This window comes from Bidens hawaiensis, unplaced genomic scaffold (genome assembly GCF_021521415.1).
Source record: "Bidens hawaiensis isolate Kalapana, Puna unplaced genomic scaffold, B.hawaiensis_p1.1 tig00056787_1, whole genome shotgun sequence".
Taxonomy (NCBI): Eukaryota; Viridiplantae; Streptophyta; class Magnoliopsida; order Asterales; family Asteraceae; genus Bidens; species Bidens hawaiensis.
The window spans coordinates 42,635-61,214 of record NW_027500226.1 but is presented as its reverse complement, the minus strand read 5'-3'; the positions used below and the strand labels follow the sequence as shown (position 1 = coordinate 61,214).

The 18,580-nt window shown below is 34.5% G+C and overlaps 1 long non-coding RNA gene and 1 pseudogene across 1 annotated transcript; one reads left to right on the top strand and one right to left on the bottom strand.

Annotated features, from left to right (window-relative positions):
- Nucleotides 1–9,356: 9,356 nt before the first annotated feature.
- On the bottom strand, nt 9,357–10,775 carry LOC143601590 (serpin-ZX pseudogene; annotated as a pseudogene).
- A 1,860-nt stretch (nt 10,776–12,635) lies between these two features.
- On the top strand, nt 12,636–14,284 carry LOC143601589 (uncharacterized). The gene is made up of 3 exons (XR_013147684.1): nt 12,636–12,740; nt 13,814–13,895; nt 14,195–14,284. It is a non-coding gene; the product is annotated as an uncharacterized LOC143601589 (long non-coding RNA).
- Nucleotides 14,285–18,580: the final 4,296 nt, after the last annotated feature.

The window sequence follows — 18,580 nt, the reverse complement described above, 5'->3', positions numbered from 1 at the left end:
TGTCGATTCCACGGCTTTACTCAAATGGCTCAAAAACAATTAATCATAATCAAAATAACCCGAACCGAAAGCTTCGGTTGATAAGCTTCACGCTTACAATTATCTTTTTTAAACATGCACCAACTACCAAACAAAAGACCTAATAATTATATTTATAAATAAAAACAACATTTGGGCCTGGTCAACTTGCATCATAATGACTAATTTTGTTTGAAAACTATTTATATATATGGTATAAAAGGTCAATCAAATCACCATGTAACCACATTAATCGATCAAGCATATGATTACCAAAAGAAGTCTCATTCATCAAACAGTAGAAAGAAAAATTGAATCAAACAGTAAGTGTAAGCCTTTATTGATCCATTCGTCGCCATGACCATCTCTATATGTTACTAAATGAGAGCAAAACCCCAACCAACTACTTTACTCGATTTTCGGTCGGAAACATTGGTTCAAGCGGAAACATTGGTTTATAGTCGCCAGCATTCTATCTCGCCAGAAGTTGTCGCTGCTTTTTATGAATGACGATGGTGTGCAATGTTTTTTAACCCGGACCGAACTGGCCGGTAAGACCAGGAACTGGTACACTTAGCGATCTAGGTGATGCGATTTAGCTCATTTTCTTGATAACCGGCTGGTTCGAGATGTTTTCGGTCAACCCGGATCAGCGAACCTCCCGATCGAACCGACAGTTTTGGATATTACGAATTCTTGCTTTTTTTTTTGCTCAAAAGTAATACAAAAGCGAAGCTAGAAACCTTCTCAAAGCGACCTTTAAATCAGCCTTCAATGTAACTAGTTTGTTTGTATTTACATATGGATGGAATAGTTTGATAGAAGAGAGATGGAGATGAATGAAGGAGATGAAAGAGATGGTTACAGGGGAAGAAAATTAAATAGCCGCGAGAGATAAATTGTTTAAGAAGTTGAAACTAAACTCTAAGGCCACCCGTAGTGGGCGACTTTTTCCGGCGATTTTTGGGCGATAGGGCGAGAACACCCCCCCCCCCCCCCCCCCGGGTCGAAATGTGGGGCAATAGGGGGGGATCTATTTGTCGCGGTGAGTATGTGTGTGTGTGTTGTGTATATATATTATTATATATGTTTGTGTTATATATATATTAGCCTACAAATCCATTACACCCTAAAAACAAATTCATACACTTTGCTGATTGGGCGATACATGTCGCAATTCGCCCAATTTGTAACCTCTCCACTACACATAGCCTAATAATATAAAAGAAATGACTTTTGTTTGGCTTACATTAAAGTTTGTATTTTCAATTGTGGGCCTTTTAATCCTTTTCATTCATTAGTAATCACTAGAGGTGGCAACCTTGACCCAAACAATTTCAAATTGGTCAATTTGGGTTGTTTTAAAATTCAAATGAGTTGAATTGGGTCATAGGTTTTAATTAAATGGGTCAAAATGGGTCCACTTGAAATTCAACATTCTTATTTTTGGGTCAAAATGGGTTGACAAATTTAACTACATGGGTCGATGTGGGTTAGTGTATTAAGGAAAAGTGACATGTTTGGTTGAAATGGGTTTTAGATTGGAACAATATCGGTTTAGGCTTCGGCTCGGATCAGCTTTCGTGCCGACACGAGTTTTAGCACTGGACGGGTTGGTTTCGGTTTCTTTCGATTTTCGCACTAGACGGGCCGATTAAGGTTTTTGATTCGTTTTCGTCGACATTTCGGTTTCGGTTAATTTGTCGGGTTTTGTTTTTTTTGTTTTTTTTTTTGATGAACGAGGTTAGCGGTGAAAATATTTTGGTTTTTTTACCTTTTTCGTTATTTGTTTATATTTTAAGTTATGATTTTTTATTTGTTTTTTTTTTGAATTTTTTTTTGAGTGATTTTGATCTTAATAGAAATCATCAAAAAATATTCAAAAAAATTAATAAAAAAATCATAACTCAAAAAATAAAACAAAAACAAAAAATGTAAAAAAACTAAACGTTTCGTCCGTTGTCCTCGTTCAAAAAAAAATCGACAAATTAACCGAAACTCAAATGTTGACAACAACGAAACAAAAACATGCTGAAACAAGCTGTTAAGTGATGAAAGGAACTGAAAAATTGCTAAAGCAAGCTGTTAAGTGCTGAAACGAGCTGAAAAATCGCTTAAACGAGCTATTTGATGCTAAAACGAACTGAAAAATCACTTAAACGAGCTGTTACGTGCTGAAATGAACTGAAAAATCGCTTAAACAAGCTGTTACGTGCTAAAACGAACTGAAAAATTGTTTAAACGAGCTGTTACATGCTGAAAGGAACTGAAAAACTGCTTAAAACAAGCTGTTACGTGCTGAAACGAAATGAAAAATCGCTTAAACGAGCTGTTACGTGCTGAAACGAACTGAAAAATTGCTTAAACGAGCTGTTACGTGCTGAAACGAACTGAAAAATCGCTTAAACGAGCTGTTACGTGCTGAAACGAACTGAAAAATCGCTTAAACGAGCTGTTACGCGCTGAAACGAACTGAAAAATCGCTTAAGCGAGCTGTTATGTGCTGAAACGAACTGAAAAATCGCTTAAACGAGCTGTTACGCGCTGAAACAAACTGAAAAATCACTTAAACGAGCTGTTACGCGATGAAACGAACTGAAAAATGGCTTAAACGAGCTGTTACGCGCTGAAACGAACTTAAAAATCGCTTAAACGAGCTGTTACGCGCTGAAACGAACTTAAAAATCGCTTAAATGAGCTGTTACGCGCTGAAACGAACTGAAAAATCGCTTAAATGAGCTGTTACGCGATGAAACGGACTAAAAATTCGCTAAAACGAGCTGTTACGCGCTGAAACGAACTGAAAAATCGCTTAAACGAGCTGTTACGCGATGAAACGAACTGAAAAATCGCTTAAACGAGCTGTTACGCGCTGAAACGAACTGAAAAATCGCTTAAACGAGCTGTTACGCGCGGAAACGAACTGAAAAATCGCTTAAACAAGCTGTTACACGCTTAAACGAACTTTAAAATCGCTTAAACGAGCTGTTACGCGCTGAAACGAACTGGAAAATCGCTTAAACGAGCTGTTACGCGCTGAAACGAACCGAAAAATCGCTTAAACGAGCTGTTACGCGATGAAACGAACCTAAAAATCGCTTAAACGAGCTGTTACGCGCTGAAACAAACTGAAAAATCGTTTATTACGCGCTGAAACGAACTGAAAAATCGCTTAAACGAGCTGTTACGCGCTGAAACGAACTGAAAAATCGCTTAAGCGAGCTGTTATGTGCTGAAACGAACTGAAAAATCGCTTAAACGAGCTGTTACGCGCTGAAACAAACTAAAAAATCGCTTAAACGGGTTCTGACCCAAACCCGTTTTGACCCGTTCCAACCTTGACCCGTTATAACCCGAACCTGTTGACCCTAACCCGTTCCGACCCCGAACCAAAACAACCCTTTTTTAAGTGACCCGTTTTGACCATAACCCGTTTCGACCCTAACCCGTTTCAACCCTAACCCGTTCCGACCCATGACCCGTTTTGACCCAACCCAACCCATTTGCCACCTCTAGTAATCACTTATTCACTCATTAGAAACATTATAACGCTAACCGATATATACTAATGGGTGTCCACGGGTGTAATGTAACAGCCTACATGGCACCCTTTATGGATAAATTTATCTAAAGATTGAGCCACAACATTTTATTACTTACAAATGAATCCTCAAATTTACTCTCCCTGGAACAACCCCCCCCCCCCCCTCCTATAAAAGGGTCACGGAACAAACCCTCCCCCCCCCCCCCCCTAAAAGGGTCACGCATTACCTGATGATACAGCTTTGGTCAATATGGTCATTATCCTTTCATTTGGACCAATCATTTTTTTTTTTTCATTTCTTTTTTCATTTCGTTTTATTATTAAATAATAAAATGGTAAAGAATGATAGAGAATGATACATTTCTTTGGTTGAAGAGTGATATTGAACGATGAAGAGAAAACTAACGTGACAAAAAAGGAATGGTGTTGAGTGGTGCATACCCCTTAGTCTAAAAATATTGATAACCTTAAATCAAATAAATATAAATAAGGTGTATGAGAAACACAAATTTAAAAAGTAGTCAACTTGTGGGAAATGTAATAAAAATAAATAATTTTTTTAAGAGATGATGTATGTTTTTAAAGTTCCATGAAAGTTAGCTATTTTTTTAATTATATATATATATATAAACGAAACCATAAAAACTTACGTATTGCGATGTGGTCGCTCTCCTTTTTTTAGAGTCACTAAATTTTCTTGATTTTTAAATGAAGGTTTCTCATGCATTTTAACCGAATTCATGGGTATGAGTCTAATCAAACCCATATATTTTTTAAACGGGTTATAACATTTCATTAAATTAAAAACTAATCTCACCAAATATTTGATATAAAAAATCCTATAAATTAGGGATATATTAAAAATTAATATCTGATTAATTTAAAAAAAGATATATATTATTTATAATTAAAAAACCAATTTTATAGTAAAAAAATAAACGAGTCTTGGGTCTCATCAAACCATATAGCTTTTAAACCGGGTTATGACATCTTATTTATTTGTGAAACAATTTATCATTAAACCATTAGTATATTATTGGCTTTCATACAATTCAAAAAAATAAATATTAGAAACAAATAATATAAATCAACCCCCTTAACCGTAAATAAACAAACCATTTAAAAGCTCTATGGTTGTTTCTTACATTTACTCAAGCCACCATAGTTTTATTTGTAAATATCTAATGATTTCATTTTTAATTAGTTTGTCCGTTCAAATTCGGTAATCGCGCCTCTTTTTTTTCCATTCTACATCATCTGATGAGTGATTACAAACCCTAATTACTCATTGTCGCCATCAATTTCCCCTTTTCGTTTTGACTGTAAAAAACTTAGATGCTAAATTATCACAGAAGTAATAATGCTTTGATCATGATTATACAAATTGCAATAATTACCTTATGAGCGGTATTGGAAAAAAGAGATTAGCTTTCTTTTTTGTTTCGAGCAGCTAAACGGATCAATTCTAATAGCTCAATCCAAGGTAAACTGAATCTTTCTCAACGATTTGCTTTTAAATGGGTCAATTTGGATTTTGTTTAATTTCAAATGGATCGGTTCCGATTTAAAACGGGTCAGTTTGGATTGCGTTTATCTCAAACGGGTCAGTTCGGATTGTGTTTTATATAACGGTACCTTATCTCTGTGCATCAGGGTCAATTTTTTTATCCTGGTTAAATTTTTTACAAGTTTTCTTATTAAAATATTAATTACTTTTATGTGCTATTTATAACAACATATATAATAATTGACACTTGCTATTTTAAACAGACTTATGTGCTTATATTAGAGGGTCAAGATCAACTTATCAGGTTTGTGAAACTTTGTACAATTTCCACTATTTTTAGCCTCCATTTTCAGGTATGTTCTGAATTTAAAAGGTTTTAAAGATTATTATGTGATGTTGCCAACAAACTTGAAGGTGACTTTAACAAAACAACAAATCCATGCGGTTAAAAAGCAATTGGGAACTTTCAAGTTATATATTACTTTTGTCAAACACTAATGCTACAAAAGATGGTTTAAAAAATTGTTTTATTTTTAAGAGTAAAATGACATTTTAGTCCTTATGGTTTGGCAAATAATGCGAATTTTGTCCAAAAAGTTTATTTTTTGCATATGGACCATTCACGTTTCCCAGTTCTTGTCAATTACATCCAAATCACTAACCCCATTACATTTTATCGTTAAGTCAAGGGTAGACATGTCTTTTCACTATTTCTTTATTATAATATTTATTTCAGTGAACTACGGTTTTCGTCATTGTGGTTTGTCCAAATATGTGGCTTTAGTCCAATAGTTTTAAGTTTGCAATTTTCTTCCTTATGGTTTCATTTCACTTGCAATTAAACTCGAATTCCCTAATCTTGTTAAGTTTGGTTAACCAATCAGTGTGCCCTTCACGTGAGGGGCAATTTTGTTCCTTCTTTTTTCCCCTTTTCCCCAAATACACCCCTGCTCCTCACGTGAGGGGGTTGCGAATTAGGGCTGAGGTTTATTTGGAGAGGAAAAAGACAAAATTAATCGTCACATGAGGGGCACGCAAATGGGTTAACGGCAAAACTTAACAAGGTTAATAAATTCGGGTTTAATTGCAAGTGAAATGAAACCATAAAGAAGAAAATTTCAAATTTGAAACTATTGGACTAAAACTGCAGATTTTGACAAACCAGAGGGACGAAAAACGCAGTTCACTAAAATACGTGTTATAATAAAGAAATGGTGAAAATACACGTCTACCATTGACTTAACGATAAAATTTAACGGGGTTAATGATTTGGATGTAATTGGCAAGAACTGGGAAACGTGGAGGCTCCATATGTATAAAATAAACTTTTTGGACTAAATTCGCATTATTTATCAAATAACAAGGACTAAAATGGCACTTGACTCTGTTTTTAATGTTAAAAGTATGTCTAATAATCAGGATATGATAATTTTATTCTTTATCTTTTTAATTGTTTAGTATTCATCCATTGCAAGTACAATTTCTTCATATGTGTTTCAAAAGTCATCTTTTTAGATAAATAAGTGTCAAATCAAACCGATTGCATAGGTTTGTGTTAAATCAATTGTGTGGATAAAAAACGGTTTGTTTTTTTATTTCAACTAAAAATTACTTGATCAAATCGGTTCCTATTGGTTCGAGCTTTTTCCTCCTAAAACTGGTTTCCAACCTGAACCAATTTCTAGCCAAACTGTGTTGACCAAACCGATTCGGTTTATAGCCTGGACCGATTTGGGCCCGGGAAAACCGATTTGTACGCCTCTAGGTTCCCCCTTCTAATTTTATAGGTGAACATTAATGGGTTCTGATTGGTGATACTTTGTTTAAAAAACAGTAAGCTCATCAAATGTCTTTATATATTTAGAATAATATGACAGATTATTAAGATGAAGAATTAAACAATTTTATAAATTTGTACAAATTGACGGTTTATTCTGAAGTTAAATGTTTTCAATTTGGGATATGTAAATATTGGCATTGAACCGACTAAATAGCATAGTGCATTTGGAGTCAAGATTCTTGCGCAACAAAACGAAACTGGGATTCAAATAAGTTCTCACCCCTACAGGTATCACACAACAACATATGATTTTTAACCTTTTTTTAGAGTAAACTGCAGTTTTCGTCCTTGTGGTTTGTCCAAATCTGTGGTTTTAGTCAAGTAGTTTCAAATTTACGATTTTCGTCCCTGTGGTTTCATTTCACTTGCAATTTAGCCCGACTACACTAACCCCGTTAAGTCTTGTCGTTAAACGCATCATCATGCCCCTCATGTGAGGGGCATTTTTGTCCTTTTTCTTCCCAAATAATCCCCAGCCCTAATTCGCAAACCCCCTCACATGAGGGGTAGGGTGTATTTGGGAAAAATAGGACAAAACTGTCCCTCACTTGAGGAGCACACCGATGGATTTACCGACAATACTTAACGGGGTTAGTGGGGTCCGGTTTAATTGCAAGTGAAATGAAACCACAAGAACGAAATCGCAAATTTGAAACTATTGGACTAAAGCCGAAGATTTAGACAAACCACAGGGACGAGAACCGCAATTTACTCTTTTTTTTAAATTAATCCTTATTTTGTTGCTCTTTTTTTTTATAGCACAAAGTTTTAATAAAATCAGTTTAGGCCGTATAAAAGTCATCTTTGTGTTTATGTTTAAGGAGTTGCTAAAGAAGCAAACAATTTTCTATTTTTTTCCGCTAAGAGAATACAACAGAGGTCAACTTTTTATTCTTTTTGGCTACTTTCTTTAAGGTCTTGACTTGCTAATGTACATTGTTCTCTAGCATCGACTTGGATTTATTATAATTATTCTGTTTTCTTGGTATTGTTGATGAATTTCCTTGCGTAGCAATAGGCACCGAGTTAAATCATAAACCCTCTCATTGATTAATATTTTGCTTGATTATATCTTTTTTTTGTTAGATCTAATGGTCATGAATTATTTTAACCCTGTTAATTTAAGTTATGTATTATCATCTCTACTGGTTCAGTACTAATATTTGTGTTACTCAATGACAACTTAATGAATAAAAAATATACGTAGCTAATTACAGAGTCTTTATTTGATGTTTTAAAACAACAAAGACAAAGTGGGAGATGTTGAGATACTGTCGTTAGCATAATGTAACAATATGGCTAGGAAAAAAGATACTGTGAAAGTATTACGTGAACAAGAATTTTGGACTTAATATTGAACCTTCTAACACAGAAAGTCGTTCATTTATCCATGGTTTCCTAACCTTCAATTTTTAAGTTTCATTGGATGCTTTGGAGCATGGTGTTGATGATGGGATCATAGCTTTTAAACTAGGAATAAACAAAGGTATAAACTTTTTTTATTAGCTTTTGAGTGGTGCTATATATTTTTAATTGTTGTATACTACGTATGTTTTACCGTTTGAATATGAATGTTTGGATCAAGGCTATTTGTTAGAGGTGTCGATCTGAGCAGATTAATATATGAGTAGGAGGTAAAAAGATGAAAAACTAAAGTTGAGCTTGTTCAAATTCTAGAAGAATACGGTGTATGCAAAAGAATGGGCATCCGCAACTGCTGCTGAATTAAAGAATTTCACTAATGAACATGTTGCATGTTAGAATATGTTTTTGGATTATAATGAAGATTTTGAGTTGGCTAATTGGGAAAGTACCAGTTTGACTTTTCAGAGTTAAAACAAATTTTGAGATAATAATGAAGATTTTGAGTTAGAACGTTTTGTTAGCACATTTTTATGTGTTTTACATTGATATAAATTTCAGATATATGTTATACATTTTTACAGTTTTACCCTTTAGGCCTATAGACTGTTTTATGTGTTTGCATGTTTAATTGATCATTTTGGTTATTGCATTATTAAATTATCTCAACATGGAAAAACATTAATAGAAATCCAAGCTTGCCTTCTTAGATAGAACAAACCTTTTGAGGTGAAATAGAATCCAAACTAAAACACGTTGATTATTAAACTTCAATCCAACTCTAAACATAGCTAATGCTGGTCTAAAACAATATAACCATGGATATAAATTCTTAATGATTATAACGAATTCACAACAAGAAATTAGATATATATCCAATAAAATATATTCACAATAATAAACATAACGCATAATTAATTAAATTAATATAATATTTTATATTCAAACTAATATTAAAAAGACATAAACAAACCCGCGTAACACGCGGGATAAAAGCTAGTATATATATATATAATGACGTAATCCGTGGAAATGTCCGGTCCGACCTGTAACCCTGTAAGTCGTCCGGGTCACTATCAAGTCATAATGATTTATAAACATGACAAAACAAAACAATAAATCAGCTTGAATTTGAATTAAATGGCTCGATTAGGAGTCTCGTCGGTACATAAAACGAAAAAGAAAAAATAAAACAGGTCCTAACCATAAACAAAAGGCAATGCAATCAAGACACTAGAGATTTCAAGTACGTTTCAACAAACACGCGGGTCAACCACATGTCCCATAAACAGCACAACCCCGGTCTCATCTTCTCTTATCACAAACAAAAACGGATGATCCGCCACAAAATCAATCTTTTTTGGCTTCTCCCACGGCGGTGCACAGCCACTCAAATACTCACTCGTGTACCCTGCAGCTTCGGTACCTTCTTCACAAACCTCGATTAAAGCTTTATGACGGATGCTTGAAACGTAAAGCCTTTCACCCACAGCCATTTCGGTCAAATCAGATTCCCTTGTGAAAGGCAATACAAGCCCTAATTCCTTCAACAAACTAGAAGCCTCAAACTCAAACGAGATTTTAAACTTTGGTATCAAAAACTGCCCGACTTCTACTTTTTCATATGGAATGTGACGCTCTAAAAAGTCAGACGTGGAACTGATTTTCTCTACTAATGACTGAAGGCCGTCTTTTGCATCTGGGAGGAAAACGTACATTGTGAACTGACGTTCATCTAGACCTTGTAAGTAGGGAAGAGCTAGTACTTTAAAACCGTCATATTCACGCACAATTTGTTCTTCCTCGTTGGTCATGAAGGGAACTTGAACTTTGCTGCCATTGAGGAGGTGGAACTCGGATTCTTCTGTCATTGGCGGGTCAAACGTTTCCCTCCATACTCCCTTGAAGTAGATGGCATTTGCAAAGACAAGCCTGGTGACATCTGAATAAGCATTACCAAGTTTTTTTATAAGGCCATTGGTTTGCTTTTCGACCCATAAATTCACTGTATGGGCTACCTCCTCTGCCTTCATTAATCAATAAATAATATGTTAGCTACATCAAATACAAAGACTTGTTAAATATTATTTAAAACTGACCTTGTTCTGAAAATCGACTTGTTCGCAAGCAGCTTTATAAGCGGTCTCCACAACCTCTTTGAAAGAAGGTTTGAGAGAACAGGTTTTATCAATCCAAAGCCCGTTTGCGAAAGCCAATCGAGGTCCGCCATTTACGCTACCGTCGGCTAAGATTGAGGACACCATATTAGAATAAAGAGAGTTGAGTTCTTCGGTGGTATTTGCTTTGAGGAAAGCTAGCAGTTGGTCTAGTGTTGGACCTTTGGAACCTGCGGTCAGTACGCTGACGGTGGCATGAATGGAAACCGGAGAGAAAACAACGTTGGAGTCGTGTTTCTTGGAGAGAAGATGGGTTGCGAGTATGGTTGAGACGTGGGTTTGATTCCTGATTGATTGGTTAAAATCCGCCGTTGATAGCTGGATCATAGGTCGTTTGAGCCTGTTGAAGATGAATGTGTTTATAGTTTAATCAAACACCGCCTCTCGTACAAAATCATATCTCAAGATGAATCTGTTTCGTTTCCTTTTTTTCTTTCAACAAACCCGTTTAAATAATTTATATATTTTAGAACGGCGACATTATTGTGTGTTATGTCATCGTACCCTCTAAATTTATACGGTCCCTTTGTCCCACTCGGAGCAGACTATATTGTATTAACTGGACCTACGCTAGCTTCAAAGTTTGACCGTTTGCCCAGAAAACCATACCATCGGGCGTCGGGTGTCAGTTGACCGTCGTTATCCCACCTCAAAAGCATAACTCTCTAGCGTAAGACACGGTAGGACTAAAACCCGAGTGGGCTCATGATGTGAACTAACAACCTCGCAAGGTCTAGCTCAAATCATTCATCGTCATAATCCATCAAAAGTGAATAAGTGGGGATCGAACTTGAATCTCCGCCGAAAACCCATTTAGTTTAAAAGGGAGGGTTCAATGGGAAACTTAAAAAAAGTGGGGAACTAGGGAACCATGTTTTTCATATCTAAAAAAGTGGACTGAGAAGTTTGACTAGTCAAAACGAAGTGATAGAGACCTATTCGAGATGGTCAGTCTTCCGATAGACCCGTAGAGTGAGTCATGCTCCAAGAACAAGAAAAAGAAGAGAAACCGAAGTTTGGAACAATTTTCTGATTAGTTTTCTTATTCTTTTTCTCAAAACAAAAATTAAAATATATAGAAAAACCGAAGACATAATAATAAAAAAAATAAACAATAAGAAACCTAATTATAATACAATAAGGGAACCAAATAAAAGATAAACTTAATTATTATATTAAACTTTAATACTAATTATGATCGTATCAATTCCTCATCCTTTCTAAACGTTCTTGTCCTCAAGAATGGAAAGCGTTTTTCATGGCGGTCGCCATTCAAGTCGAACTACCTCAATCGGGGCAGTCTCAACTGATCGCCACAGCGGCCGCCATTCACGCTTTCCGGTTGCGTCTGCTAACGGGTTCACTAGTTTTTTTATTGATACCAATTTCATGACTTAATTCAACCAGGATGAAACCATGTGTGGTGCTATTTTTAGCACTGGTTCGGTGTGTTTGTTGTTGTCCATTTTGGACCCAGTTTTAGGATGGTTGCAAAAGCTGACTGTGTGGGTTTTTGAGATGCTTTTGAATTAGGTGATTTTATGAATGGAGCTGCTAAGGCTACTTTTGTTAGCGAGTTTGAAACAACAATTGTTTTGGGGTCGGATTGTGGTGAGTAGATAGAATATGTGGCCATAAGGCATTGATCGAACTTTGGGGATGGTGCGGAATCTGAAACGGTTAAGAGCAGAACTTGAAACAATTTTTGTTTTATTCTTTTCTTATTTTTTTCTCAAACAAATATTACAATATATAGGAAAACCAAAGACATAGTAATAGGAAAAAAAAAATAAACAATAAGAAAACATAATTACAGGACAATGAGGGAACTAAATAAAAGATAAACTTAATTAATATATTAAACTTTAATAATAATTAGGATCATATGAAAGAACCGAACTTGAAACAGTTATCTAGATTATTTTTCTTATTCTTTTTCTGAAACATAGATTACGAAAACCAAAAACATAATAATAGAAAAAAATAAATAATAAGAAAACTTAATTATAATACAATAAGGGAACTAAATAAAAAATAAAGTTAATCTCTCTTACTAATAAATGAGTGGATTTTCCACAAAATTCCCCTCTACTTTTCACCAAAACTCATTTTTTGTCCACGTGTAATTTTCTTCTTTTATTGTTAATTTTAATTAATTAGTATAATCCCAAATCTGTTAATTCTCTCTCTTTCTTCAATCTCAATTGCTCTGATAAATATCCTCTAACCCTAATGATTTCATAACGAGGCGGCCGCTGATCTTTAATCATGCATTCGTCATCAACAAATCAGGTATTAATCATCTACATATTCAGTTGTCTTCAACATTAGAAGAAAGGGGTTATTTTTAAAACCCAAATATTTTGATATATTTCATCTGTTATTGGGTTTTCAGATCTGTCGTTCCTCCTTCAATTCGGTTGTTCTAGGAATCTCCTTCATTTCTAACTGTTCTACAATCATCAATCTACCTCATCTGTGTTTCGTCTGGCTAGGGTTTTGTTAGATTATTTTTCATTTTTGATTGTTTCTTGCTCTATGTGCTGAATTGGGTTGACCTGAACAATTCATAATCGTTCTAAATTCATCTTCTATGTTTTTGTTGTTTGTTGCATGAGCAATATCACTTGTCAATACTTTGTGTCTCCGTCAATTTCAGTATTCAAAGGTATGTTATGTTCCAACTCTAAATTAGTTTTCTTGATTGAGTAATGTTATTAGGTTACCTGAAATTTATTGTTTTATGATATTCGATTTGGTAAACTGTTTGTTTGGTAAGGCTCGATTGGGTGTTTGATGAATGAACTATTTGGAGATGAACCATCTAAAATTTATAGTTGAGAATAAAATTTATCTTTCAGAATCTGAGATGGACCATCTAAAAATTATCTTTGGAAATGAACCAATAGAAAATTGTTCTTATGATATGAAAGCTAACAAGTTGAGAATTTTGCTCTTTTGTTATCTTCGATTTTTTGCTGGGAAAGATACATATATGCCTCTATTGATATACTAGGGGTGTTCATCGGTTCAGGTTATTCCGTTTGGGTTGGTTTTCGTTGTACTGAGACGATATCGTTGTAGATTTTTTAGTAGAAGTTAGAAATAAAAATGAAGCTGTGATTGCAACATTGGAATGAATTACTCATGTAGTCATGTGTATTCTTCAGAATGTGAGAATATTGAGGCGGTTTTGATGATTGTTGTGAATTTAATTTCAAAATAAATGTTGTCCTCAAAAGATTTTAAAGATTAGTAAGCATGTATTCATGATACTTGATTGTTGTCGGTGTATTAACTAAGAAAGTTTCATACTTGACCTTCTGCTAACATTATTAACCTCATTTCATGTTGTCAATTTGCAGTTCAAAAACATGTAAATGTTTCATATATGAAATCTTTTGTGGCTAGGATTGTAGCATGGTTTACTGGATATTTACTTCTCAGGTTAGTTATTTTTTTAATTTTTTTTACCTTTTGATGATTTTGGCCACTTTTTTTTAAATTGGCCCGTTTTGATCCAAACCTATTTTGATCAAATCAATATTTTTTTTTGACACATATTGGATTTCCAAGGTCCTTTTTGTAGTAAAACTTATATTGTTATGCCATTGTATTAATGCTATTATAGTGTTGTAGATTTGTTTTATTAAAATGTAGATTTTTGAACAAATTGATTTCATATGCATTATTTACAACGATATACATTGTGGGTTGTGGGCGAATAATGATTTGTTTGTCTTCAGGTCAGAATTGAGGCCTTAAGTGGGTGTGGTTTGTATTGAAGAAAAGATCTTGAATCCATAGGTTCTGTTTGCCAAATAATATAACTTCCTTCCACTTATTTTTCATGGATCTACCAAGTATTACTCAGTTTTCATCTTATTAACTTTAAATTATTATTGTAACACGTGAAAGTTAACAGCTTAAATGGAATGCTATTTTTTAACACTTTAGAATATATTTGTTGATTACATAATTCAACCTGTGTGTGATATCGCTTTGCCAGTTTTATTTTATTTTATTTATTTCTTTATTTATTTTGGTTAAAGGAGAGCGCTCCACTTTGTCAGTTATCGAACACAGAAAAGTGTATGATCTTGGTGGGTCAGAAATCTATACAAAGCTTCAAAGGTGTTAATATGGTTATGGAAGCTGTAGAGTGATCATTGTTTATAAATACGATTTTAGAACAGATTTTCAAAGAAACTGCATGCCGAATGAGAAACTTATTATGCTAGCATTCCCCACCAAATGATATGAAAACATAGACTTAAGTGAAGCTTTCAATTTTCCAGTTACTTATGAATGTTTCCGTTTAAATCATATTTAGAATATTGAAATCCTAATCATCACCATAAGACAGGGAAATAAAGGTTTCATGAAACTTAGCCTTACAAAAAAAAAGTAGATATGAAATGATTATATCGATCATTCTTTTATGTCATTATAAAAATCTAACAATTTCAATAACCAAAGACTATTCATTCATGTTTTTATTGGTGGTTCTTTATTTCTTACTCACAATTTATAACTTCTGTTGAAATTTATGTTTTTAACATGTATTACTGAATGCTTATGACAACAAAACCTCTAATTTGTGCCTTTTATGTATTAATATGTATTTGAATTGTCACTTACACTTTCTTATAGATGTTAAACAAGCATGATAATAAATACATGCATACTCACCAAGAATTTCTTAATTTAAAATGTGCCTAAAAGAAGAGATATCGATGAATTTGGGTATAGACAGAAAAAGAATCACTTACATTTTGACTTAATATAAATTTGGCTTTTCAATATTAATTCAATGAAGATACAAAGTATAGCGTATGTGATAATCCCAAATACTTGTAAACTGTTTTCGGATCTTATAGATGACATTAATAGCATGCGGTCAATTTAACGACAACTTTTTTCCTTCACTTTATCAAATGCTTTTTATTCATATATTCTAGCCTTTAATTATGTATTATTCGATCCTGTTATTTGATGATGTTCTTTTGTCAATATACGATAAACATAATTGATGGTGTTAAGTTAAAAGTTTTTGTACCTAGCCCCGTGTAGTACACGGGTTATAACCTAGTTTAATATATTAAACTTGAATAATGATTATGATCGCATCACGAAGGAATTCAACTTTCACCTCCTCAATGGCCGCAAAGTTCGAGTTCCCTTCATGACCAACAGGGAAAACAGATTCGGGTGTGAATTTAGTGATTTCAAAGTGTTGGGTCTTCCCTACCTTCAAGGTCTGATGAACACTAGTTCCGAATGTACTTTTTTGCCCTGATGCAAAAGACGGGCTACAGTCTTTATAATAGTGAAAATCGGTTCGACATCTTTCTTGAACATCACATTCTACACAAGTAGAAGATCACATTCGACACTTAGAGGCTTCTAATATGTTGATAAAATTAGGCCTTGTGTTGCCTTTCCGCATGGGAAATCATTTGGCCAAAACAGGTTGACTCTGACTGAAGCCTTTATGTTTCAAGCATTCACCATGGGAAATCTTTAACGAAAAAGGTACGAAAGCTACGGCGCCCAGTAGAGGGAGCACTAGGATCATCAGTTCACACCGCTCGAAGAAGAGGCCCAACTCCCAAGAAGGTTGATTTTGTAGCGGACCATGCATTTTTGTTTGTGATTAAAGAAAATGTGAGTGGGGCTGTGTTGTTATGGGACAGGTGATTAACCTTAGCGTTCCTTAAAATGGTATTTGAAACCTTATTCTTGTACACCACTTATTTTTGTGTTTGAAATCTAGAGTGTTTTTTTAGCAGTTTGTTGTTTTTGTGATATGTGTTCATCTATGTGTTTTATGCTAGCCACACTAAACAATCAGTCATGACCACCATTGTGACTTCATTGGAGCTGAATCTCCGGCCACCCACCTTCCCTCTCTCGATTCTCCGGTAACCCTACACCCAAAAGCCCCTTCTCTCCCTCTCCGGGTCATATTTCCGGCTACCGGAAAGCCGGCCGCCGTGGCGGCGGTGCTCCGTTCTCTCTCTCTCTCTGTTCTCTTCGTCTCTCTGCCTCTGATCCGTCTTTCTCTCTCTTTCTTTCTCGCCCTCCGTCTCTTCTCTCTCTATCTCCGTCTCTCTCTCTCGCGCGCGTTCTTCCCGTTCCTCTCTCTTGCCGTACTCTCTCTCTCTTCTTACAGGTAAATTCGAGCTAAATCGAGCCGAGCCGAACCGGCTCGATTTAAAACCGAGCCGAGCTTGAGCTCAAATTTTGAGCTCGATTAAGATTCGAGCTCGAGCCGAGCCAGCTCAAATAATTATCGAGCTCGAGCTGGCCCTGGCTCGGGCTCGGCTCGGCTCGTGAATAGGCCTAGTCTGTATAGGCTTGGGTTCATAACAATGTATCTCTTATTTGTATTTTTATATGTTTACATAAACTTACTTTGTCACATGTGAAAAGGTTTGAAAAGTGAAAGGATCAATACCGAAGAAACTGTGATAATTGTAGGTGAACTATCTGGTTATTATGTTTATTGGTTTATAGTTATCTCCGACTCCTAGTATTTAGTTGTTATTTACGGAGTCATAAAAAAAATAAGTTAGCTTGTTTAGCAAGTTTTATATATTTATATAATAATAAAAGTGGGAGTATTGTGTTTCAAAATTTGTTCTTCATGCTTATATTGTTGTACCTTATTTGTTGTGATGTTTTTTTTTTTGGTTTTATATTTTTAGCACCAACAATTTTCATAGTTTACAAATATGTCACAGTATTTTTAGTTTAAATCCATAACATTTTCATTTTCAACTTTGGTCTCACATGCTTTTCATCTTTTACAATTTTTTTGTTAATATTTCGGTCTAAATTTAACGAGTTTACACGTTGCAACGCGTGTGTATGGTTCATCGTTTTTATGTCCATTTTTCTTGTTTAACGGTCCCATCACAACGCGTAGATGTTAAGTTGACTTGGTTATTTTTTTCTGTATATTATGCTTCAGTCTAATTTCACGACGCAAATGAGCGTCTGTGCTTCAACATTTTTTACGTCTACTTTTTGTTCGGTTTTCTTAATGGTTAATGAAAGTTACTCGCCGTTGGTGATGGGAAGGTGACCAAATGCAGTGGTGGTGATGGTGGTAACTTCATGCTTTCGAGTTGAGTGGATATGTAAATACACGGTTTTACACCCCGCTGCAACGCGGGTTGTGTTAATACTAGTTTACTATAAATACATGATGGAAGAGCATTCCCATCCCATCCCCCATAATTATGTGAGGGGGATTGGTAAATTATATGGTGAGGTTTTGAATGATTGTGAGTGTAAATTATATGGTGGGGAGAAAAATGTAGTGTTTTTTTGTAAATTTGGGAAAACATCTGGGGAACATAGTTTGCCCCTATTTATTTTTTAATATTTGTTGGATTGGTTGTGAGTAGAGGAGAGAGAAAACTGTAATGATAAATGTATTATTTAATTAAACAGGAAAGAGAAATGTAGTGTTTTATAATGTAATTATAGAGATAGGGATATGGAACGGGATGTGAATGCTCTAAATAATTGTATTTCTTGGTGAGTTATTTTCAGGTTTGATATATTAATAAGAAAGAGTGGTGATGAGTTATATATCATACTAGGGTATAGCCCGTGTTACACACGGGTGAAAAAACATGTCAACAAACATAATAAATTTAAACAACAAATTCATGCATAACTAAGTTATTGAATAAGTGTTACCTTAAATTAAATCTTCAGATTCCAAAGAGTTTAGAAGATCATCAAAATTTGACTCATAGTTCTCACACTCTAACAACCATTTTATTTTCTCGCTAACTTCATTTTCCAAATCCAAATGTGCCCTTTCTTTTCTAACATTAGCAAGATTCAAGTGATTCAAATCTCTTAAAAGAACATAGATTCTAATATTGATTTAGGATAGTGCTCGTGTTACACGCGGTGGAACATATTTAAAACATAATATATATGTAACATCATATAAATTTAATCAAATGCAAATGTTATACTTATAAATAAATGATATATTTCAATATTGTTCCAAATGATAGTATTTGAACTAACAATATATTTCAAACCAGGGTAATTTATAAAACGAAAGTACGAAATAATTTGTAGTAGTTGTAGAGATTATAATATTG